The sequence below is a fragment of the Macrobrachium nipponense genome, chromosome 42 (assembly GCF_015104395.2).
Source record: "Macrobrachium nipponense isolate FS-2020 chromosome 42, ASM1510439v2, whole genome shotgun sequence".
Taxonomy (NCBI): Eukaryota; Metazoa; Arthropoda; class Malacostraca; order Decapoda; family Palaemonidae; genus Macrobrachium; species Macrobrachium nipponense.
In genome coordinates this window covers 12656041-12679790 of record NC_061103.1, presented here as the reverse complement: position 1 = coordinate 12679790, position 23750 = coordinate 12656041, and positions in this window count along the sequence as shown.

Below are 23750 nucleotides of genomic sequence, written 5' to 3'. Positions count from 1 at the left end.
TCACCGGGTTTCTCGTTACATCTAATGACTTGCTATGTATTATCAAGATCCTCATTCAACGGCCTCTGTTTTCAGTATTAATTGTAACTTTCTGTTTTCTTTGGTGTCACTTAATAGCTTTTGTATATATATCTTGTAGGATTGATACTCTCCAATGTTATTTTCTGTTATTTGAAGTCACTTTCGTCTGCTCTTGTAGGTATCAAATCTTTTCTTTTTTTTCAAATTCTGGTGGTAATTGTTTCATTGAATCTTTGAATCCTTATGACCTGAATAAAGGGCATAGTTGAAACAGACCTCTGAGGTAGTTAGACTCACTGTAATCGTGTTTCTCATACTCAATATTTAATAAATGCCTAGACGTGTAATGTCATCATCATCATCGTCATTACTATAATCATCATCACCATTATTATCATCATCGCCTCCAGTAAAGTGCCCCTATGAATGCCACCCAAAGGAGCAGTGAGTGGCTGAGTAGCTTGGAGGGTACGCTGACAACTACAGGAGAGAGTGTGCAGGTACCAGTCAAGGTATTACGTGTTACAGGGAGCAACCATAGTCTGGTAGTATGTGGTGCTCACCCTCAGGTGGAGAAGAATCTCACAGGAGATTCAGTGATTTTGAAGGGCATAGGAGGAGAAGAGGTAATTCTTATATGCCGATTACACCTGTCATATGAATTGGTGATAGGGAATGTTGATTTTGCTGTGAAGGACTCACTGGCTGTGGAAGGTGTACATGTTCTGTTGGGTAATGTAGTTGGTAGTGTGCCATTTGTTCCTTGTACTATAGTGACAGAGAAACTATTGAGGATTAGTCCTACGGTAGATTTGGAGAAGAATAACTCCCACCTGTTTCCTAGTTGTGTAACTATCAGAAGTATGAAGAGGACTACGCCTGTAAGTGAAGAAACTGAGAATTTACACACCCAAGAAGGATCAAGTGAAGGATCTTTGAGCTTAGAAGAGTTGTTCCAGGAAAGTGATGTTTCCCATAGTGCTGATCAAGAAGAGATTTCTGAAGAAGAACAACAACTTGTTGTTCTTGAAGAGACTCAGGGTACTCAGAGTGTTCCTGAAAATGATAGCAAAACTACAACAGCTGAGTTAGCAGATATCGAGCGTTCAACCTTTGAAGTTGTTCAAGTGACAAGAGAGAAGCTAATGGAACTGCAGAAGAAAGATACATCGTTAGCTGATTTGTTCTTCAGAGTTGTTGATCAAGAAGAGATGCAGCAAACTCCTACCTGTTATTATCTAAAGGAAGGTTTGCTGATGAGGAAGCATAGACCTGCAGATATACCAGGATATGCTGAATCGGACGAATATCATCAAATTTTGATGCCATATCCATTGAGGAAGCAAGTGGTAGCAGTAGCTCATGAGTCTGGACATATGGGAATCAGGAAGACTGTGGAGTAGATCATGAAGTATTTTTTCTGGCCTGGACTTTACAGAGATATTAGCAGGTTCTGTTGAGAGTGTCACACCTGCCAGATAGCTGGAAAACCAAATGAAACCACCCAGAAAGCCCCCCTACAACCTATAGAAGTTAGAGAGAACCCTATAGCAAGAATGATTATAGATGTGGATGGAGTACTTCCGAAGGTGAAGAAGGGAAATGAGTATCTGGTAACATTAATGTGTCATGTGACAAGGTATCCTGAGGCAATCCCTGTTAGAAACATATCTGCCAGGATAATTGTTGGGAAGTTATTTGAGTTTTACCAGAAATTGTACAAAGTGATAGAGGAACGAACTTTACTTCCAAGTTGTTTCAGAATGTGATAAATTTGTTAGGGGTGAAACAACAGTTATACACTGCTTATCATCCAGAGGGTCAAGGATCCTTGGAAAGGTTCCACCAGACGTTGAAAAGTATGTTGACAAAGTATTGTTCTGAGTCAGGAAGAGAATGGAACATTGGTTTACCCATAATGTTATTTGAAGTTAGGAATACTTATCGAGAAAGTATGGGATGTTCACCTAATGAGATGGTTTTTAGTTGAGAAGTAAGAGGACTGGTGAAGATTTTTGCAGAAAATTGGGAAGAAAACTGAGAGAAAATCCATGGAGAGTATGAGAAGAACATGAGGAAAAGGTTGCAAGAGATTAGAAAATTCTCTTTAGAAAATCTGAAAGTAAGTCAAAAGAAAATGAAAAGTAAGTACTATAATGCTAAGACTAAACTAAGAAGTTTTAGAGTAGGTCAACAAGTGTTAGTGTTTCTGTCAATTAAGAGATTTCCCCTTACCAACAAATTTCAAGGTCCTTGCAATATCATAGAGATGTTAAGTGATAGAATTTATGTGGTAGAAACACCAGAAAGAAGAACTTCTGTGTTTGAAACACCAGAAAGAAGAAAACAACAAAGGAAATTACATGTGATCCTCTTGAAACCTTACTTCTCAGAAACTAAAATTGAAATTGTGTCAATAACACAGACAACTTCATCTATGATGGCTATGAATTGTGAGCTGAAAGCAAGATGAATAATTCTTCAATTTTGAAAAATTTGGAGAATAAACTAAAACATCTGAGTGTTGAGCAAGGTGATGAATTAAGTGAAGTGATTAGAAGTTTCCCAGAAATTTTTGCAGATGTACCTAGGCGTACCGATCTGAAAAAGCATGAGATCAAGATCCAAGAAGATGGAATACCATTAAAGCATAGAGTTTATCGTCTGTCATCTTATCACCGAGATGTTTTGAAGAAAGAAGTTGAACATTTGTTGCAATATGGATTAAACAGAACTCAGTTCAAGTTATTACAGCTCTCCGTGTGTGTTAGTGAAGAAACCAGATAGCTCATTTAGGATGTGTAGTGATTATAGGAAAGTGAATTCCATCAGTGTGGCCGACAATTATCCCTTGCCTCTTATAAATCATTTACTTGATAATATTGGGCAAGCCAAGTTTGTTTCCAAGATAGACTTGTTGAAAGATCATTATCAAATTACCTTAGATGAGAATAATAAGTTGCTGTCAGCTTTTATTACTTCTTTTGGACTGTATCAGTAAACTGTTCTGCCGTTTAGTGTGGTGAATGCGCTTGAAACATTCCAACAAAAGATGGATCAACTGCTAAGATCTATAGAAGGAGTAGGTGTATATCTTCATGACACAGTGATTTACTCTACAACATGGGAAGAACATAATTTTCAAGATTCTGAGGAAAGTTTTCAAGAAACTACAGGAAACAGGACTAACAGTCAACCTATTGTGCAAAGGTAGAACTAATTTCTGGGAAGAACAATGTAGTTGTAGATTATTTATCCCCATGCGGATCATTGGATTCAACCCTGGGATAACTAATCATTTGGGGGAGGAATCTTATATTAGTGCATTGTCAAGTGTAACTTCCCCTCAGTATTTGTATGTAATTTAAAATGCATGTTGTATGTTCAGATTCCATAATAAAATTAACCTCAAATTAATGTTAAGAATAATGTAAAACCTTTAACCATGTGTTTTGGCCCTACCTGTTATGCTTAGCAGTCAACAAGCATCAGGAAGTATTGAAAAATAAGTGATAAGTCCACCAAGAGTCTTGATCTCTTTGTAATGTTGTGAGAAAATCTGTTAACACATTGGTGATTGGAGGCACACAAGTCCTTATGTTGAACCAGTATTGTTCGTCTCTGTCTTGCTTGTAACCACATAATGATTGCCCAGAAGTACATGTGACCAATTACACAATGTTCATCAAAGCTTTTAGAACATTCAATACAAAACGTTCCGAATGCAGTATGTCATCTGCAGGGAATGACGTCATAGTGTCCTTAAAGTCCTCACAAGAATATTCTTCAATGCATTTTTAGCAATTATAGATTCTTTTATTATGAAACTGTTTGATATTACTGATAAATTAACTCTTATCTTTCTCGATTTGTCAAAAGAGAATTTATTGACTTGTAAGTAATTTAATTGGGAGATGAAATGAGTACTACTGTGACATCACCATTTTCTTGCTATGGTTATTTGTAATAATTTCTTTCATGTTGAGCGAATTTTATGTTCTGAAATAGTGTACTGTTAATAGTTATTAATAGTCATAATCATTCTCCTTCCCTCTTGTTTGAAAAGGGAATTTATTAACAGTTTTGCAGAAAACCTCACCCTAAAATACTTTTATGTCATTCATTTTGCATCTTGTTGATCAGTAGTTCTTATAGAAGAGAGGATCATTCTGATATTAGATACAACTTGCATTGGTTGTATCCCTGGAGCCGTTCGAACTAGCCCATCTTCCCTCTCTCTCTCTTCCCAACCAAGGGAAATTTTTATTTTTACATCAACGTAAAGATTTTGTACTCACAGTCACTCGTAACTTTTAGATTTATTTGATTTCTTAACAGCATAATGGCTATTTATGGAGTCTGAACAGACAGTGTAAACGTGTTTTTAATAGCACCTGTGAAAGAGTATAGTGAATTTGGAGGCTGCAGCAAAAAGGAAAAACTGGTACCAGGTAATGCGTTATTACAAGTTTTAAGTGCACTTAAAAAATATTTAGAGTCTTTAGGTGAAATTATTTCATTTTGTGCACATTGCAAATTTTTGTGTTCTGTATTTAATTCTTTTGAAGTGTTTGTTTTATGTTATGTGTGTTTACTATTTTCTTAGGGTTTTTAACAATTTTGGTACTTTTCCACATTTTTGTGTGTTTACATATTTTTGCATTCATACTTTGTTTGATTAACTAGGTGTTTCTTAGTGATTTAACATTTCATACTTAATTTAATTTAACACTTGTGAATTAATTTGCATTTATTTAGATTTCTTTTCAGATTTTAAGTATTGCATAACAGTTTGAATTTTGAATAATTTAATTAATTTTCTTGATAGATTTGGTTTTAATTTTGTTTAATAATTAATTCTGTTGCTTTCAAGTAATAGTAAATTTCCCTTGGATTGTGAATTTCACTTATAAATTTTGAATTTAAAGATAAATTATTTTTATTTAAAATTTTCATAACAGTGTTTCTTTTGTTGACCACCAGTGATAGAATTTAATTTAGGTAGAAATATATAATGGTAACTGTGCTGTTTTCATTCAGTTTTATTGAAGTAAGTTAAAACCAAGGAAATACTTAGACTTTTAAAGTTGTTGCTGGAGTGATGCCCTTTAATAAATTTAATCTCATGTAAGATTGCCTCACACTTATTTTAATTAACTTAGTCTGATGTATTTCATGTTTGATAAGTTTTTAAGGGATCACTGTTGCCTTTACAGTAATCAATCATATGTTATCTGTGATGAAGGTTCAGGTGTCTGCCTGTCGTGAGGTAAGTATTTATAGACTGGTAAGCATAATAACCAGATATTTGGGCGCTTCGTTACAATATATATATATATATATATATATATATATATATATATATTATATATATATATCTATATATATATAATATATATATATATATATATATTATATATATATACTGATAGCAGTTACTCGAACTCATAAAAGGTCTGTATGAGGTCTAGGCCTCCAACAAAACTACGAGTTGAAGGCTGGTAACAGAATAAGGGAAATTCAAAGGGAAACTCTAAGGATCGCTTTAAGGGAATATATTTGAAGATTGATTACTTAAACGTCTTAAAAACCCCATTAGGAATGCAAGGGACTCTCAAGGTCCGAATCATGATGACTGAATAGTGTTAATTGAAACACTGGAACCACGTGGTCGGTTCTACTGAAGTGAGGAAACTTGGAGCGGAGGTATGGGTCCAGAGCAAGTAAGGATAGAGAAATCCACCTCCCACTAATGGATGACGATGGTAGGGATACCTGCAACGAGGTATGGTTCTATGAATACATATGCGACACAGAGTGAATGGTCGGAATCAGTGATGCCGCCTGATCTTTCCGATCAGCTTCTTATAATTTCTACGTTACAGATTCCCTCAATGGGCAATGAATTGACTGAATTACTCCAAAGAAAGTTACGATATTCAAGCAGGATGATGTTGATACGTAGACACCAAACTTACAGCAGTACTTGCTGAAATATTTGGCACGAAAGGTCCCATTCCAAATAATAAGGAGAAAAACATTTATACCCCTATAGAAAGGCTTATGATACGACAATCTATTTGGCGCTCAAAAGGAGGTGAGAAGGGACCCCCAGTTCCATTTTGTTTCGTTCAGATTTCAATTAGTCACCCTTGGGCAGTTCGCTGAGTGCATCTCAGCAATGGTCTGGCTGGCATATTTCTAAGAGAGAAATTCTGGTCTACCCTGTAGCACATACATTGTCTGTCTTAGCCCGTTATCTGCATTTTCCTTCAAGATGGCTGCCGCCCCGGCATCGTCTGCAGCATTTACTTACCTTACAGGCCTTACAGACCTTACATCTTGTTCGGGTTGCCCCAGGTCCCTCAGTATGAGGCACCTCTAATGTCTACCAGAGAGTTGCTAGCACATCTTCCGGTATATTTTGCAATTTCCAATCTTGGATGGTCTGGGATGCAGCTTAGATATTTGTCGAGCTTATTCTTAAACACATCTACGCTTACTCCTGTTATATTCCTCAGATGAGCTGGCAACGCATTGAATAGACGCTGCATTATCGATGCTGGTGCGTAGTGGATTAATGTCCTGTGTGCTTTCCTTATTTTTCCTGGTATAGTTTTGGGCACTATTAATCTACCTCTGCTTGCTCTTTCTGATATTTTTAGCTACATGATGTTTTCAGCTATTCCTTCTATCTGTTTCCATGCCTGAATTATCATGTAGTGTTCTCTTCTCCTTTCTAGACTATATAATTTTAAGGATTGTAGTCTTTCCCAGTAGTCAAGGTCCTTAACTTCTTCTATTCTAGCTGTAAAGGACCTTTGTACACTCTCTATTTGTGCAATATCCTTTTGATAGTGTGGGTACCATATCATATTGCAATATTCAAGTGGACTACGAACATATGTTTTATAAAGCATAATCATATGTTCAGCTTTTCTTGTTTTGAAATGCCGTAACAACATTCCCATTTTTGCTTTACATTTTGCCGATAGAATTGCTATTTGATCGTTGCATAACATGTTCCTATTCATCATCACATCAAGGTCTTTAACTGCTTCCTTATTTGTGATTGTCTCATAATTAGGTCCCCTATATGCATATAGCTTTCCTTCTCTGTCTCCATAGTTTATTGATTCAAATTTATCAGAGTTAAATACCATCCTATTTACCTCTGCTCAATCATATACTTTGTTAAGGTCTCTTTGTAGCACGTTCCTATCTTCATCACAAGTAATTTCTCTACTTATTCTTGTGTCATCGGCGAAACTACTCACTACCGATTCCTTAACATTACTGTCTATGTCTGCAATCATAATAACAAACAGTAATGCAGCTAACACCGTACCTTGTGGCACACCGGAAATTACCTTAGCTTCATCCGATTTCTCATCGTTTGCAATAACTATCTGTTTTCTGTTGTGTAAAAATTCTTTTAACCATCTTCCTACTTTATCCACTATATTATGTTTTCTAAATTTCTTCGCTAATATATTATGGTCTACCTTGTCAAAAGCTTTTGCAAAGTCTAGATAAACCACATCTGTTTCATTTCCGCTTTTCATATTTTTGTATATGTTTTCACGGTGGACTAACAGTTGGGTTTGTGTACTTTTTCCGGGTACGAAACCATGTTGTCCTATATTAAACAGATTATCTTTTATTAAATGTTTCATAATATTTTTCTTCATTACCCTTTCATACACTTTCATAATATGTGATGTTAGACTCACAGGCCTATAATTACTTGCCTCTAGTCTTGATCCAATTTTGAATGTAGGGGTAATATATGCTAATTTGTGCTCATCATAAATCGTGCCTGTATCTACACTTTGTCTTAATAATATTGCAAGTGGCTTTGCGATAGAATGAACTACTTTCTTTAACAAAATAGCAGGAACTCCATCATGCCCTGCTGCAGCTCCATTTTTAATTTCATTAATAGCCTGCACAATATCAGTTTCATTAATATCTATGTCAGCTAAATATTCACTATTTTCGTCACTTACTTCTATATCATTATCTTCATTATCTATTCTAGGGGTGAAGTCTCTCTTATATCGTTCTGCCAATATGTTGCAAATTTCCTTTTTTTCCATTCGTTAATCTCCCTTCAATTCTTAGAGGCTCTATTTCCATTCTTCTTTTATTCATCTTTTTCGCGTATGAGTATAATAGTTTGGGGTTTTGCTTGATATTTATTAGGGTTTTTTCTTCCAATTCCCGTTTTTCATTTTCTTTTGATTGTATAATCTTTTGTTCTGCATTTTCTATCTTACTTTTTAGTTCTATAACTTTCCAAGCATTTTTTTCTTTTGCAAGACCTTTTTTCCACTTTCTGATTTTCTGGAACAAGATCCTTCTGTCTCTTGGTATGCATGACTGATGTTTAGTTTTCTTCTTCGGTATATATTTATCCACTATTTTCTCTAATATTTTATATAATATCTCCGTATTTACCCTTATGTCATCACTTACGAAAATGTTATCCCAATCTTTGTTTAATTCTTCATTTATTTCTGACCATTTTATATTTTTACTGTAGAAGTTGTATTTTCCATATCCTTCCCACTTTTTCATTTCTTGCTTATCTCTGTTTTCACTTGCTTTGGAATGGACTGTTAATTCTATGACATATTGGTCTGAAATACTCGCATTATAAACTATTATTTCTTTAACATAATTCACCTCGTTCACAAATACTAGGTCTAAAGTATTTTCCTTTCTTGTTGTCAGGTGATTTATTTGTTGAATGTTGTATTCTAGTAGCATATCTAATAGTTTTTTGAATTGCCTCTTATCTTCTGCACTACTATTACTCTCTTTTTTATATGTATAAGTACAACCACAATCTCCTATTCGTTCTTTCCAGTCTACGAAAGGAAAGTTGTAGTCTCCAGATAGGAGAATAGTCCAGTCCTTGTGATTTCTACATATATCATCCAATTTTTCTATAATTAAGTCAAACTCTTTAGTATTAGGAGGTCTATATATTACTATGTTCATTAATTTTTCAGATTCAAATTCTACCGCTATTAGTTCACATTCTGAGTTACTATATTTCTCATATATTTTTCCTTGTTTTTTGTCTTTCCCATATATTGCGGTTCCCCCTTGATTCCTATTTTTTCTATCTGATCTATAAGTTTGGAACCCTTTTATTTGATCATCATTCCCAGTCTCTTGGGAATACCAGGTTTCACTTATATTCATTATATCTATTTTCCTTTCAATTTGGGTTAGTTTCTTCTAAGTACTCATATTTTTCTTTTTGAGTTACTCGTAACTAAACCCTGCGCATTCATCACTATGATGGTTTGCGGTGTTTTCTCTTTCATTTAATATATGGGTAATAATAAGGATTTTCCCATGTCTCTTTCCTGTTCTGGTATGCTGTTCTTTTTTTCATTTCCAGAAATTCTGACATTAAAAAATCCAACTTTTCCATAATATTTGATCCTCCTTCATCATAATTATTCATTTTGTGTCTGAATCTGCAATTTTCTCCGAATCTGCAATATCCTCTTGCATAATAAATACAGTTATTAACTCTTGAGTAGTATCTTGGAGCTGAGGCTTTGAAATTTTTTGCTGATATCTCTGCATATCTCGTTGATGGCTTGCTTTTTTCTTTTACCTGATATTCTTTATTCCTCTCTTTATTTGTTTCTTTCTTATTTTGGATTTTATTACTTGATTGATTATTTATTTGATTATGATTCATGGCTACAGGGTGCATATATTTACATTTTTTGTCGAACTTACATCCTTTGCCTTCTTTTAAGTTTTTGCATATTTTTGGATGCAGATCTCTGCAATCATCCTCATAGCCATCTAGGTATGCACATTTACCATATATTTCATAGTTGTGACATACCTTAGGATGTTTGTAGTAACATCTTTCTCTAAATCTGCAATTCCCTCTTTTCAAAAGGTTGCAGACTTTGTCTTTTTTGTCTATTTTTTCCTCGTTCCCGTCATTGTGTAGATCTGGGTAGAGCCTCTTCGGGATTTTCTTTTGTGTTGTCATATCGTAGTTTATTTCTTCGTAAGTATGCTGCTTTATTGCCTCATATGTAGTATCAATGAGTATCTCTGCATCCATACTTTTATCTTGTTCTTTGTTTTCCTTATTTTTTTCTGTCATTTCAGTTTTGTTTACTTCTCTTCCATTTTCCTCTTCTTCTTCTTCCTCTTCCTCTTCTTCTTCTTCTTCATCCTCAACTATTTGTACATTCAATCTTGATTTAATAACATTGTCTATCCATGATAGACATGTTGAGCAAAATATTCTGGTATCTTTTCTCATATCTTGCATTACCTCAGCACATTGTGGATGGGTCGGAATGTTGCATGCAGCACATTTTCTGATTAGGTTTTGTGGATTAACTATGCTATACCACACCTTACACAATTTGCATGCTTTTGGCATTCTTTTTCCTAATGCATCAATTAGGATATTCACAATGTTCACCTTATTCATTTTCTTTGTCGGAATATGTTGGTTTATGTATATTTTCTTTATGAGTCTCTTGACCATTTTGATTTTATTTGGAACTTCTTCAATTATTTTCAAGATGTTTTCTGTTGATTTGTTCCAGTTTGAAGGATTATATCCTTCTAATATATCTATGAATGCTTTTGTGTCTTTTTGGTTAGGACTGTTGCTGATATCATAGATGAGAAATGCCAGTTCCCTTCCTGTTACCTCATCGTATTGCTAATCTGCCAAACAAGCTAAATTTCGCCATTTTTTTCCACAGTTGGAACTTACTGCCATCTTGTTCTGATTTACAGTATTTCACTTGATAAACTAACTTAGTAGACGCTTTATCCTACTATTTTCACATTAATCTTATCACCGATAGTTCACGAACACTTCTAGATATTTCTTAAATTCTAGGCGTAAGTTAAACTTGTGATGTCTGTTGATTAATCTGACTGTGCGTGGGAACGTCTCACTAAGGTAAGAAGAGCGAAGAGCATTTGGGAGAAAGCAGGATGGGTCAGATTTTGTGGGGAGAGGAAGAGAGCCTGCAAATTACTTTCTGTTCATATGTTACTCTACTCCATGTCTTAGGACTTATGGTTTTGGAAAATGAGGAAAATTTATATATATGTATGTGTGTGTGTTCATTTACAGTAAATGAAGTTCTGTAATAGAAGTGATGGCTCATTTTATACCTGGTGTGATTAAAACACGAAGTAAATTTTTTAGATTTATTCTCAAAACAAAGTAATTATGCCATAGTAGTGGTAGTAGTAGTAGTAGTAGTAGTAGTAGTATTTGGGATTTGCCTCTGAATCGGCTTCAGCATAACGCCAATCATCGCTTATTAAAATGATCAATCAAGGGTCTTTATCCTTATAACGACTGCTCTCTTGAATTAAAGACTTAAAGAAATTTCTACGAACAGAAAACACCATACTTCTTTTTATTTGCGTGAGACAAATGAGTACAGGCAGTCCCCAATTACAGCAGGGGGTTCCGTTCCCGGCAGGGTTGCTGTAAGCCGAAAATCGCATTAACTCAAATCGTCATAATTATAATGGAATAAATAGAACTTACAGCGCTGTTACAGAGCCGTAAACGCCGCAAGTCCGAGTTACAGCGACACAAAGCAGGCAACGGCTCTTAAATCCACTTATGGCACTGAAAAATTACAGTTAACAACGCCATAAGGAGAGTGCCGTAAGTCTGGAATGACGTAACCCAAACCTGACATAACCAGGGGATTGCCTTTACTTGAGACTTGCCTTGGCTTTCCTCTCTCTCTCTCTCTCTCTCTCTCTCTCTCTCTCTCTCTCTCTCTCTCTCTCTCTCTGTATAAATGATTGACTTAGCTCTCAAAAATTCGGCACAGACTTATAGACTCACTCAGAGGGTAGACATTAAGTAATTTTTGTCAACTCAGGTACCTTGGAAATATATCGAATAAAGGAATTACATTATCTTTGAGAAAATCATATTAAAATGTTTTTAAATAATAAATAAAACATACTGTTTCATCAACAGTAAACGTATGTATAAAATTAACGTATATTAAATCAAGTTTCTTGAATACCTAATTAAAGATTTCATCTAATCTCGAAACTGCAACATAGAAACAGTGCTACGAAATTTAAAACAAATAATAATCTATCTTAGATACTATATATATATATATATTATATATATATATATATATATAGATATATATATATATATATATATAATATATATATATATATGTGTGTGTGTATGTATGTATATATATATATTTTTTTTTTTTTTTGGGGGGGGAATAAAAATATTATGTCCGTGTCTTTAGCGAGGACGACAGCAGTCACATGATTCTCTGGGGTCACAGCATCAAGCTTTACTGAAATGCTAATTTCTTGTAGCCGCTTCTCAAGAAGATTGACCAAACCTTGTGTATACTTGTTTCCTAATGTAGACTTGTTCCGGTCATCTGACTGTCTGATGAAGTAGAGCAATACAGCTTCTAGCACTTACATTCAAGATCTTTGGCTCATTTTACCTCATAGCTATTGGACATCGTCCATTGTGGCATAAGTTCACTTCATGAGATTAACCATTGCCACTGGTGTTCTACAATTGTGCATTTTCCAAACCTAAGGACATGACATGATATTGGATATGGATGATGGCGGTCTTCCCTTGGTTTGATGACATCACCACTATTCATTTCTAAGAGATGGTTTGCAAGAGGTGACTTTGGTAACTTGCACATGATGTTATCATCAGGGAAGAGAGCTGGTGATACTGTGGCATGGTTAAATGTAAACATACTTTGCTGGAAGGGCCCTTTCTGACAGTCAAGGAACAGCATACTTTGATATAGCTCAGTAGTTGACATTTGGACACTCAAATCAAGTTCTTAATGGCTCTCTCATTGCTGTCCTGATTTCTTCGTAACAAAAGGGGTCAGATCTTTTGTTGTAAGGCGTTTAGACAGCCTCATGCCCAGTTGGTGGTGCTTTATCCACAGTTACTCTCCCGTCTGCAGTACCTCTTGTGAAAGTCGTCTTTAGATGGAGTCTAAACCTGAGCAAAACTTGGTCACGCCTAAATGGTTAATAAGTAAAAGTTGTTGTTAGGACCAAGTGCCAGAGTGAATATTTTGTTATAATGCACTGAGACTCCATGTACAAAGTTAGAAAACAATACTATGTAAAGGTTGTGGCGTGAAGCCCATAAGTGTTCAAGAATTAATTGTGCGTAGAAACATTGTGTTCTTGGAGTGAATAATTACAGTACTGGTTGAGTTAATAATAACACATCACTAGTTCAATGTTAAACAGTAACCGAAACGAATCAATAATCAATATAATCAATATAAGGTAAAATGAATCTCATCTTTATCAATGTAGATATTTTCGCAATAACTTTCATGACTCCTGCGAGAACGATTCTAGAGTAAAGCTTGAGTTCGAGATCCTGTAATGGAATTATGGTAGCCATAATAGATGCATGTATACAAACAATGTGGCAAGTTCTTTTAAAGGTTCAATTGCTGCAGGCCGGGGGTAACCCGTAATCAAATGGCGCTTTGAATAAGGAGTGTTTTATTTTGAAAGTAGATGTTAAAATGTCAGGGTTGTCTGCCATTTCTTTTTATTTTTCAGATTGATATTAGTCTTGTTTTTGCGAAATAAAAGAAACATGACGGTTACGCCCCACCATCTGGTAGAGTTCAGTGTAGAATTCTGGTGGTCATATTGGATTTCAATAAAAAAAAAAAATATTCTGGGGGGGGGGGGGATCAGTTTGATTTACTTTTCTGGATACTCGTATTCTCAAAATGAAGGTCTCTGCGAAAAATGTATAAAACTGTGCCTATCATAAAGAAAAAAAATTATTTGGTTCTTTTCAGTTTCTGCTCGACAAAATAAAATCTTCCAGACTTTTCTTCCAAGTGGAGAGGTATCGATGTTGCCACGTGTTTCCGTCTACTTGATTTGTAAAATATTTATGAGGGAACATTGACCCTCCGGAGTTAGGTCAATTTTGTTCTCCAAATGTCGTTGGGCCTGTGATAGCCAGGGGCATTGGGTTAACCGTCCCATCGGCTTTTCCATTAATATATGAGTGAGTCTTTGATGTTTTCAATAAATTCTTACTTCATTTGCTTTCTCCAATAACATTCTATTTGGTATTTTTATGGTATTAATTATTGGAGTCTTTCTGCTGATTAGTGAACTTTGACCGATTACAGTTATTTATCTCAGATTATTCCAGTTGATTTTATCGATCATTAGATTCCTGTATCGACTTGAATGAATTATTATTGGATTGCCCCGTATTTCATTTCGTCATTCGCTACACTGACATTTGCTTTTGGTCATTGCTATGATCTGTCTTTTGAAAAGCTGTTCATTCATTTCTGTGCTTTTCTTTTCTTTTTCAGATTTTCCCATCTTATGTCAGAGCTGAGTTGATTTATGTTTATTTTTTGCTAGCATCACTCCAGTTTTTTTCCTGGCCAAACATATTTTGACCAATTCTCTCGTTGTTGACCTTGTAACTTTTATCCGGTATTATTTTCTAATGGTTATATTCTGATACTCGTTTTCGACGTCTCCCACCGATTTACTCTCGTTTCTACATGTTTCTTTCATTTTGAAATTTCAAAGCCTCTCTTAGTTCCTTACAATTTGTTTCAGCCCTTCTCCCCTTAGTTCCTTACCCCTTTTGTCACCTTTCCCCTTTGATTTCAGCCTCTCTTAGTTCCTACCCCTTTGTCAAACTTTCCTTGGATTTTCAGCCTTTCTTTAGTTTCGCTACACCTTTGTCAAGTTTCCTGGATTCAGCTCTTCCTTAGTTCCCTACCCCTTTGTCAAAGTTTCCTGGGGTTTCAGCCTCTCTTAGTTCCTACCCCTTTGTCAAACTATTCTTATGAACGTGTGGCGTTGAACAAATTTTGTTTGTGACATCTTCGTCTCGGACAGCACTGACTGATTCTTATATATAATCTTGTTTTCTTTCTTATCCAGCGGACGACTAATGCTGCTCCATTTTCTCCTTCTTCGGGAAACATCTGGAATCTCGTGTAATAGTTCTTCATTTCTCTCCCCTTCCTTTTTTTTTCTTTCCGTTATCGGTTACTTCAGGTATAATTCTACTATTTTTTCACTTGCGTCACTAATTACTTTCACATTTGATAGTTTACCCAAATTATAATGTTTCAGTTTTAGAAAATTCGTTGGCAATTGAGCTTTCCTCTTCGAGATGTATTTAACATCTGGCTTATTTTCGTCGAGTTCTGTTGCATGTTTTCAATCTCTCAGCTTGTAAAAGGGGTCGGATCTTGAAACTTCTGGAACGTCCTTTCTCCTTATAGTTCCCTTCGATCTTAACTAATATTAGTTATAGTATTCGTGAGCTGCAAATATTACCAAACTCTTTAGCGGAACGATTTTTCTCTATACCTTTCAACTTTTGGTACTACTAACTTATTTTATTTTTGATGGGAGTGGTAAGCTCCACTGCTTATTCTTATAATTTAGTCTTAAATCGTAATTCTTCATCATATCTTACCAATTTATAGCAGATATCTAGTTAAGCATAATTTCTGAGTTATATGTTGATTTTGTTAGATTTTATTTTTTTCCCCATGGTTCTATCTATGATTTTAGCTATCGCCTTTTAAGGTCATGGACAACCAAAACCTCCTACCATTATCTAGTCCAGGCCTGAAGCAGAAGAAATGTGAAAGGCAGTAAACAATATCGAGGCCTATAACTGATTCACTTAAGGTAGATTCTCGGATGAGCCTTATTCTTACGAGACGTTTGTTTGGTGGCCGCTGATTGGCTGGTACCGGGAGGTAGGCAGCTCCCAGCCAATCAGCGGCCGCCAAACTAACGTCTCGTAGGCATAGGGATCACCCAAGAATCTACCTTAAGTGAACCAGTTATAGTGACGAGGGAAGTCTGCAAAATATAATAAATAAATCATTTGTCAAATCTTCTGAGGATCATTTCTGTCCCAGATCTCTCAGGATTCTTACTTCTTCCTTCTGAAGGATCTTGCGAATTTTGATGACTGTTACCGAGTTCAGAAAGTTGTATTAGTTACTGGAAATCTCTTAATTTTATATATAGCCTATTCTCCCATCAGTTAAGCTTGTCGAGTGGGGGCTTTTAATACTAGTTTAAAATACTTTTTTTCAATATTCAATAAAAATATTCCATCTGATACCATTTCCCCGTTTTTACTAAACTAATATTTGTAATGACTTTGCTGATTTTGATGTTTACAAATCTGATGTCACTTAAACTTTTTCCTGTAAATGCAGTCGCTGTTGCTGATTTGACAGCTTTCATACCTTCTATTGATTGTAAAAACAAGTTTTCTGTCCTATGGCGGCCTCAGCCACGGTCCATAAAACTCTTGGTCGCTACTCATGAATCTCAGCCACGGTCCGTGGTGACCTATGCTGTTGGTACCTATAACGCTGATTGAAGTACGATTAAATCAAATGGAAATAAAAAAAAAAAAACTACCGAGGCTAGAGTGCTGCAATTTGGCATGTTTGATGACCGGAGGGTGGATGATCAATATACCAATTTGCAGCCCTCTAGCCTCAGTAATTTTTAAAATCTGAGGGTGGACGTTCAGACGAAGCCGGGACAACAGTTTTCTTTCACAGAAAACGAAAAATCAAGGAAAGATAAGATATTGTGGCTCATGATTTTGAAAGTGACGTTTGAAGATCTCATTGATCTGCTCATTCCGGATCGTGGAGACAAATTTTAGAAAGGCGATATTATTTTTTATAGTGAGAGGAGAGAGTTGAAACAGTGTTAGCAAGAAGAAAAGTTATGAATGTGAACTAAACCCAAAAAAAACGGGAAAATGAGACACTGGTCGATATATGGATGTTACACGAATGGAAGCAGTTAATTCTTGTAGGTATTTGGAAATGCTTGTAAATTCAGTGGATGGTGTTAAAAGAGGAGAAAGATGATTTCTGTAAACGAAGAGAAGGGCAAGTGACAGAGTAAGTAAAGCTAGGGAACCAGTGAATGCTGTATAAAAGACATGGAAAAATAAGCAGGTGCCAAAAGGGAGCAATAGCTGGAAAGTATGCAGGGATAGTTTTTGTGCAAAACTCTCCTGCATGAAAGTAGAATGTGGACGCTGAATATGAATGTTAAAACCAAAAACCAAAGAATTAAAAATTGGTGATATGAATTTTTAGTGTTGTATATTTGGATTGAGAATGATTGAAAAGGGAAGGAATGTGCAGATACGTAGAGTTAGTAGTAAAAGGGTTAGCTTAGGTGAATAAATGGATTAGAGTGTTTGAGGTGGCTGGATCAAGCGAGAGAGAGCTGTTAGTTAGTAAAAAGATTGTTAAAAGAGGAAGATGTATACCTAGAAAGTGCTGAATAGATGAAGTGGAAGAGGAGTATGCAAAGGCCTCATATCTAGGAAGAGTTTGTGTACTTTCAAGATAAAGGTGAATAGCATCTTTGCATGTAAAGGTGCGTCCACACGGTCGAACAATGTCTGACCAACATTGTTACCAATTGAAAATTTGTCTGCCGGTCTTTGCCTTGTGAGCAGAGTAAAAACAGTGGCATGCAACCTCATCTGGTACCACTGTTTGTTGCCAGATCTACTTCCATGGTTTCAACGCTTATGACGTCATCCTGATTCGCCCATGATATGGTAACAATGTTTGTCCATCGGACATTGTTCGATCGTGTGGACGCAACTTAAGGAATTCAGTATCGGTGCAGAGCAAACAAGAATGGGATCCAAACATATAATTCGGCTCAGGCTTGTGGAAGTTTGGTACAAAATATGAATGGGGTAATAATGACTGTCGGGTTTTGTGTGGAGCCACCATTAATAAGCGAAATAACTTAATTTTCTCAGATATCATTGCGTAATTGACTGTCTAGCTTGTTGCCATGTCACAGGCCAGGTGAATGAGAGAGAGGGATATGGGACAATGCATTAGCCCTCACGTGTCAATTTACTGCATATAAGTATATCTTTCAGCTTGATGTATTGATAATACTTCTTATCCTCGAGCACATCGATAAGGCGACCTTTCCGCAGGTCATGTGTTCATGAATCTCAAGTAGATGCTCTAGTGATAATAAATCTTAAAATCAAGTGGAAATCGCAGCACTCATAATCTCTCTCTCTCTCTCTCTCTCTCTCTCTCTCTCTCTCTCTCTCTCTCTCTCTGTGCCTGAAGAGGCTACGTTCATTGCCATTATTTTCTTGTTATCTTCCAATAATTAAAGTTAATGTTTTAATTTTCACCAAGTAATATTAAGAAATTACAATATTGTAAATTACTGCATTTTTTCAAATTGCAACGGCAAACATTGAAAAGTTCATCGAACTTTCATATATGTTCCAAATTTTTATTCATATTGAAAGGGGTTGCTGACATCTTGCCATTCGCGCCATAATTCGCCTGCATCACTATGAACAAAAACCAGTTTTCTCTCAAAAGTTAGATAATAAATAATGCATGAATAAGTGTTATAATTCATAATTTGCGTAATATTTTCTCATTTACATTAATACACATTATTACTTTAGGTTGCTGAATATCTTATCCTTTCCCACCGTCATCCCTACACTAAGGGGTCGGTTGCCTGATGCACCTTTCCTTACAACATCAGGCATGGTTTATTATTTGGCAAAGTGGTTTTTACGACCGTATGCCCTTGCTGTCATCAACCACAGTTATTGGTGGTGGGCCTAGCCTTTGACCAAAAAGTCCACCTGCAAGGCAGCAGTTTCTGCAGTTATTGGCGGTGGGCCTAGCCTTTTACTAAAAAGTAAGACTGCAAGGCGGCAGTTCACCATAGTTATTGGCAGTGGGCCTAGCTTTTGACCAAAAAGTCCATCTGCAAGGCAGCAGTTTATTGGCAGTGGGCCTAGCCTTTTACTAAAAGAGTAAGACTGCAATGCAGCAGCTGTCCTTTTAGTCGTCTTTTACGACACGCAGGACCTACGGTGGTAGTATTCTTACACCCCTATGACAGGGTGGTTTAGGTTGCTGAATATATTAAAGTTTTAATCGGTATATATAACAGCTAACTCATACTACTGTTTTCTCAGATTGTTTAAAAGATAGAGGGAAATAAGGTAAAGGTTGAAGTGAAAGCGTGCATTTTTTATCATTATATTCCAAAAACATAGTCTTCAAATAGCAGTTTGCTATTAGCTTTGGGAAATAGTCGGTGACTCTACTTAGCTCCTCGTCTGTCGACGAACGATATTCGTGGATATTTATGATATTATAAAACTATTCAAAGCATTTTTTTATTTTACTTTCAATGCCTAGCTTATTTACTCATTAATGCCAGCCTAAGTTCACATAAGTCAAAAACAGGCCGGTAACAGAATAATATACAAAACAACGGGATAGGGAGACGAATCCCCATTACAAACAAAGGGGCGCCATTAACCCCCTCCGCTTCCAAACGACTCGTGGTTCGCGTCCAGTACACACGAGTGTTCTTTGCGTGGTCTCCGTGAATCTATCCTCCCAGGACTCAACTGGTTCCAGTAAGCCCCAACGATTTTACCGTTTTTCATAAATGCAGATTCACTATCGTAGTCTCAAATGTGATTTCTCCTTGATTTGCGCAAAGACTTCTTACATATTTTAGCCGTCAGCTAGAATTGCTGCCTTGCATATGGACTTTTTAGTCAAAGGCGAGGCCCACCGCCAATATCTGTGGTTGATGACAGCAAGGGCATGTGGTTGTAAAAACCCATTTGCCAAACAATGAACCATGCCCGATGTAAGAAATATGAATGAGGCTAGGGCATCCCCTGTAAGTGAGAGTGTCAGAATCTCCCTACTGGCGTGATAAAAGGGCGAGGGGTACCGCAGGGTTCATGACTGCGGCCAAAGAAGTTAGTGAAAGATTGGAAGATAAGAGCGGTAATTGGAATGTTGGTACTCTAACAGGAAAACTGAGGGAGATAGTAGATGTGATGGAGAAGAGAAGGATAGATTTCTTGTGTGTGTAGGAGACTAGGTGGAAAGGGAGCAGAACTAGAGAGATAGGAAATGGGTATAAGCTTTATTACAGCGGGTCATGAGAGAGACGAAAGGTTGTTGGAATTATAGTAAGTAACAACAGGAAAGAAAAAGTGATAGAAGTAAAGAGAGTAAATGATAGGCTTTTAAAGATTCCAATGATAATAGGGAACAAAGTAGTAAATACAATATCAGCATAAGCTTCTCAGACGGGGAGCCAAGAGCAAGAGAAAGAATTTATTTAGACAAGAGTTTGAGGATACCATTAGAACAGTGGAAGAGGAGAAACTAATAACAGCAGCTGATATGAATGGCAGGGTGGGAAAGAGAAGAGATGGGTATGAGGAGGTACACAGAGGCCATGGGATTGGAATTAGAAATGAAGATGGGGTTTATATATTGGAGATGGCTCAGTTTTGAATTGGCATGTATGAATACATGGTTTCAGAAGTTGGATAAGTACTTGATAACATATGAAAGTGGAGGAGAGCAAAGCCAAATAGATTACATCCTGGTTAGAGGAGCCAACGAAAGAAATGTGATGAACTGCAAAGTGATCTTGAGGGAAGCATGTGTTGAACACATAGGTTGGTGATGATGGATTTGAAAATGAGAGGGAAGAAACCCAAAAAAGAGAAAAAAGAGATCTAGAAATAAGATTTGGGAATTCAAGGAGAAAAGGGGGAGCAATTTAGGACTGTGAGAGAGTGATGGTTGGAATGGATAGGGTAGAAGCAGATGAACTGGTGAGAAGAACCAGCAGATATGGAGTGTCGAGAGGAGAAAAGTGGTGGTGGAATGGAGAGGTGCAAGAATCAATTAAAAGAAAATAAAAAGCATTTAAGGACTGGAAAGAAAGGCATGCACAGGTTGCAAAGGAACGGTACAGAGAGGAGGAAAGAGATGAGAGAAGTGGGGTAGGTATGGTTATTGGAAAGGCGGCAGAGCAGTTGAAGGAAAGACTCGGAACAAGAGAAGGAGAAAGGGATATCTGTAAGATTTCAAACTTGAGGAAAAGGCAGAGACAGGATTTTGGTAAATTGGGTGTCATCAAGGATAGAGATGGAAATATATTGTAAAGGAATGAAAACATGAAGAAGAAATGGTGAGAGTATTTTGAACAACTTTTAAATACTGAAAATGAGAGAGGGGAGATGGAGGGACCATTGATGAAAATACAGGATAGAGAAGTGAAGAGAGGATTACGTAAAATGAAGAATGGTAAAGCACCAGGCAGAGTTCCAAATTGAAATGATCAAATTACTAGATATAGAGGGAGAGAAATGGATGCTGGATTTATTAAAAGCTATATGTGAAGAGAAATCCTAAGTATATATATAAATATATTATATCTAATATCTATATATATTATATATATATATATATATATATATATATATATATATATATATATATGTATAAGCGGAAATGAGATGTCGTAGAGTGTGGTAACTACAGGGGAATCAAACTAACAGAGCATGGATTGAAAGTTATAGAGTACTGGATGAGAGATTAAGAGAGATTGTAAAGATCGGGAAACAGCAGTATTAATTCATGAGAGGAAGAGGGGTGGATGCCATCTTCAAAGTAAGACAGCTACAGGAAAAGAGGCTAGAGGGAAACCAGGAGTTCCATTGTTTCATTTATAGACATAGAGAAAGTGTACAATAGAATCCTAAGAGAAGTAATGTTTTGGTGCTTGAGGAAGAGGAAAGTCCCAGAAAAGTTGGTTAGGCTGGTTGAGATGATATATCAAAGAACGAGCACAAAATTAATAACAGCAGTTGGAGAAACGGAAAACTTTGAAGTTATGTTGGATTACACCAGGGGTCAGCATTAAGCCAAATTTTGTTTGCGCTGGTCATGACTGTGTTGAGTGAAGAGCTTAATTATAAAACAGGCGGAAAAGCTTAAATACTTTGGATCTGCTTTAAGCCAAGAGGGAGGATGTGACCCTGAAGTTGACAGTAGGATAAAAGTGGCGTTGGGGGAGTGGAGAGATGTAGCTCGATTAGTATCTGATAAGAAAAGGCCAATCAAGGTAAAAGTCAAGATCTATAGCCCAGTGATAAGACCAGTATTAATGTACAGATCGGAGACATGGGCTCTAAGAAGAAAAGAGGAAGTAAACCTTGAGAGAACAGAGATTAGAATGCCAAGGTTGATTATGGGAGTATTGCTGCTTGAGAGATTGGAAAATGGTGAAATAAGAAGAAGGGGAGGCTCAGTAAAGATTTCAGAAGTGATAAGAGAGTCACGATTGCGATGGTATGGGCATGTGTTAAGGGTGGATGATTAGGAGAGAGTGAAGAGAGCTTGAGAAGAACCTGTTAAAGGAAGAAGATCGAAAGGAAGACAGAGAATTAGATAGCGAGATAAAGTGAAGGAAGATATTAAGAGATAAAGTGAAGGAAGATATGAAGAGAAGTGGTTTGGTGGTGGATGATGCCTTTGATAGAAGGCAGTGGAGAAAGTGCATCAGGTAACCGATCCCTTAATGTAGGGATAATGGTGGGAAAGAAGATATGCAACAGATTCGTTCTAGGTTTAAACTAGCATTTGAATGTTGTTGAGAGCATGAGGAGCAATTAAGAGCGAGAACACTTGGTCAGAGTCTAATCAAATACACCAATATTCCCCATAAAATCAATGAAGATGTAGGTTCTGAACAAATACTCCCTTTGTGGAAAAAGCATTTCCAATCTCTTTTAAATATAATACTGTAGAAAGAAAACTTGAAATATGTGATGGCAACTCTATTTAAATATATTACTGTATATGGTGAAGAAAGCTGTTCATGTGATACACACATTTCTAAAATTTTAGCTACAATCAGTAATATTGTAATATTAACAAATATAAGGGAATTTTTATATACAAGTGAGTATCAATTTGGGTCTAAGTCAGATCTAGGCGGCACAGAAATGTGTTTATGCTTTAAAAAATGTTATCGATTATTACCATGTACAAAATACTCCTGTATTATTATGCTTTTTAGATGCCAAAGCAGCATTTGATCTGTTTAACTATTGGAAACTGTTTGATAAATTGTGGTGCGAAAGGTACAGAAACATTATGTCAGGTTACTTGCCTATTGGTTTAACTTTCAAATTTTTTTTGCTCAGTTGGATGATCAATTCTGTAGCTCCTTGGTAGCAGTAATGGCTTGAGACAGGGAGGCACTCTGTCACCCAACCTTTTTAATGTTTATGTAGACGACCTGAATATTCGACTGGCTAGTTCCGAAACAGGACGTCACATCGAGGATTGATGCTTTTAATCATTTTAGTTATACGGATGACCTAGTTATTCTCTCTCCCTCTGCTAGGGCACTTCGAAAACTGAAAATCTGTGAAGAAGTTGCCATAGAACGCAATATATTATACAACACTAGTTTAACTGTGCGTATGTTGATTCCGTGTAACAACAAAATACAGGACCACCAAAAATTTAATTGCAAAATGACTCCTTACAATTTGTAAATTCATTTTCGTATCTGGGCCACATAGTTGCAAGTGACAATAAAAGTAATGAAGATACTGAACAACAGCGTGAAAAGCTCCGTGTTAAATTAAGTATATCTTAGTTTTACCAAACCCCTGAGCTGATTAACAGCTCTCCTAGGGCTGGCCCGAAGGATTAGATATTTTTACGTGACTAGGAACCAATTGGCCACCTAGCAACGGGACCTACAGCTTATTG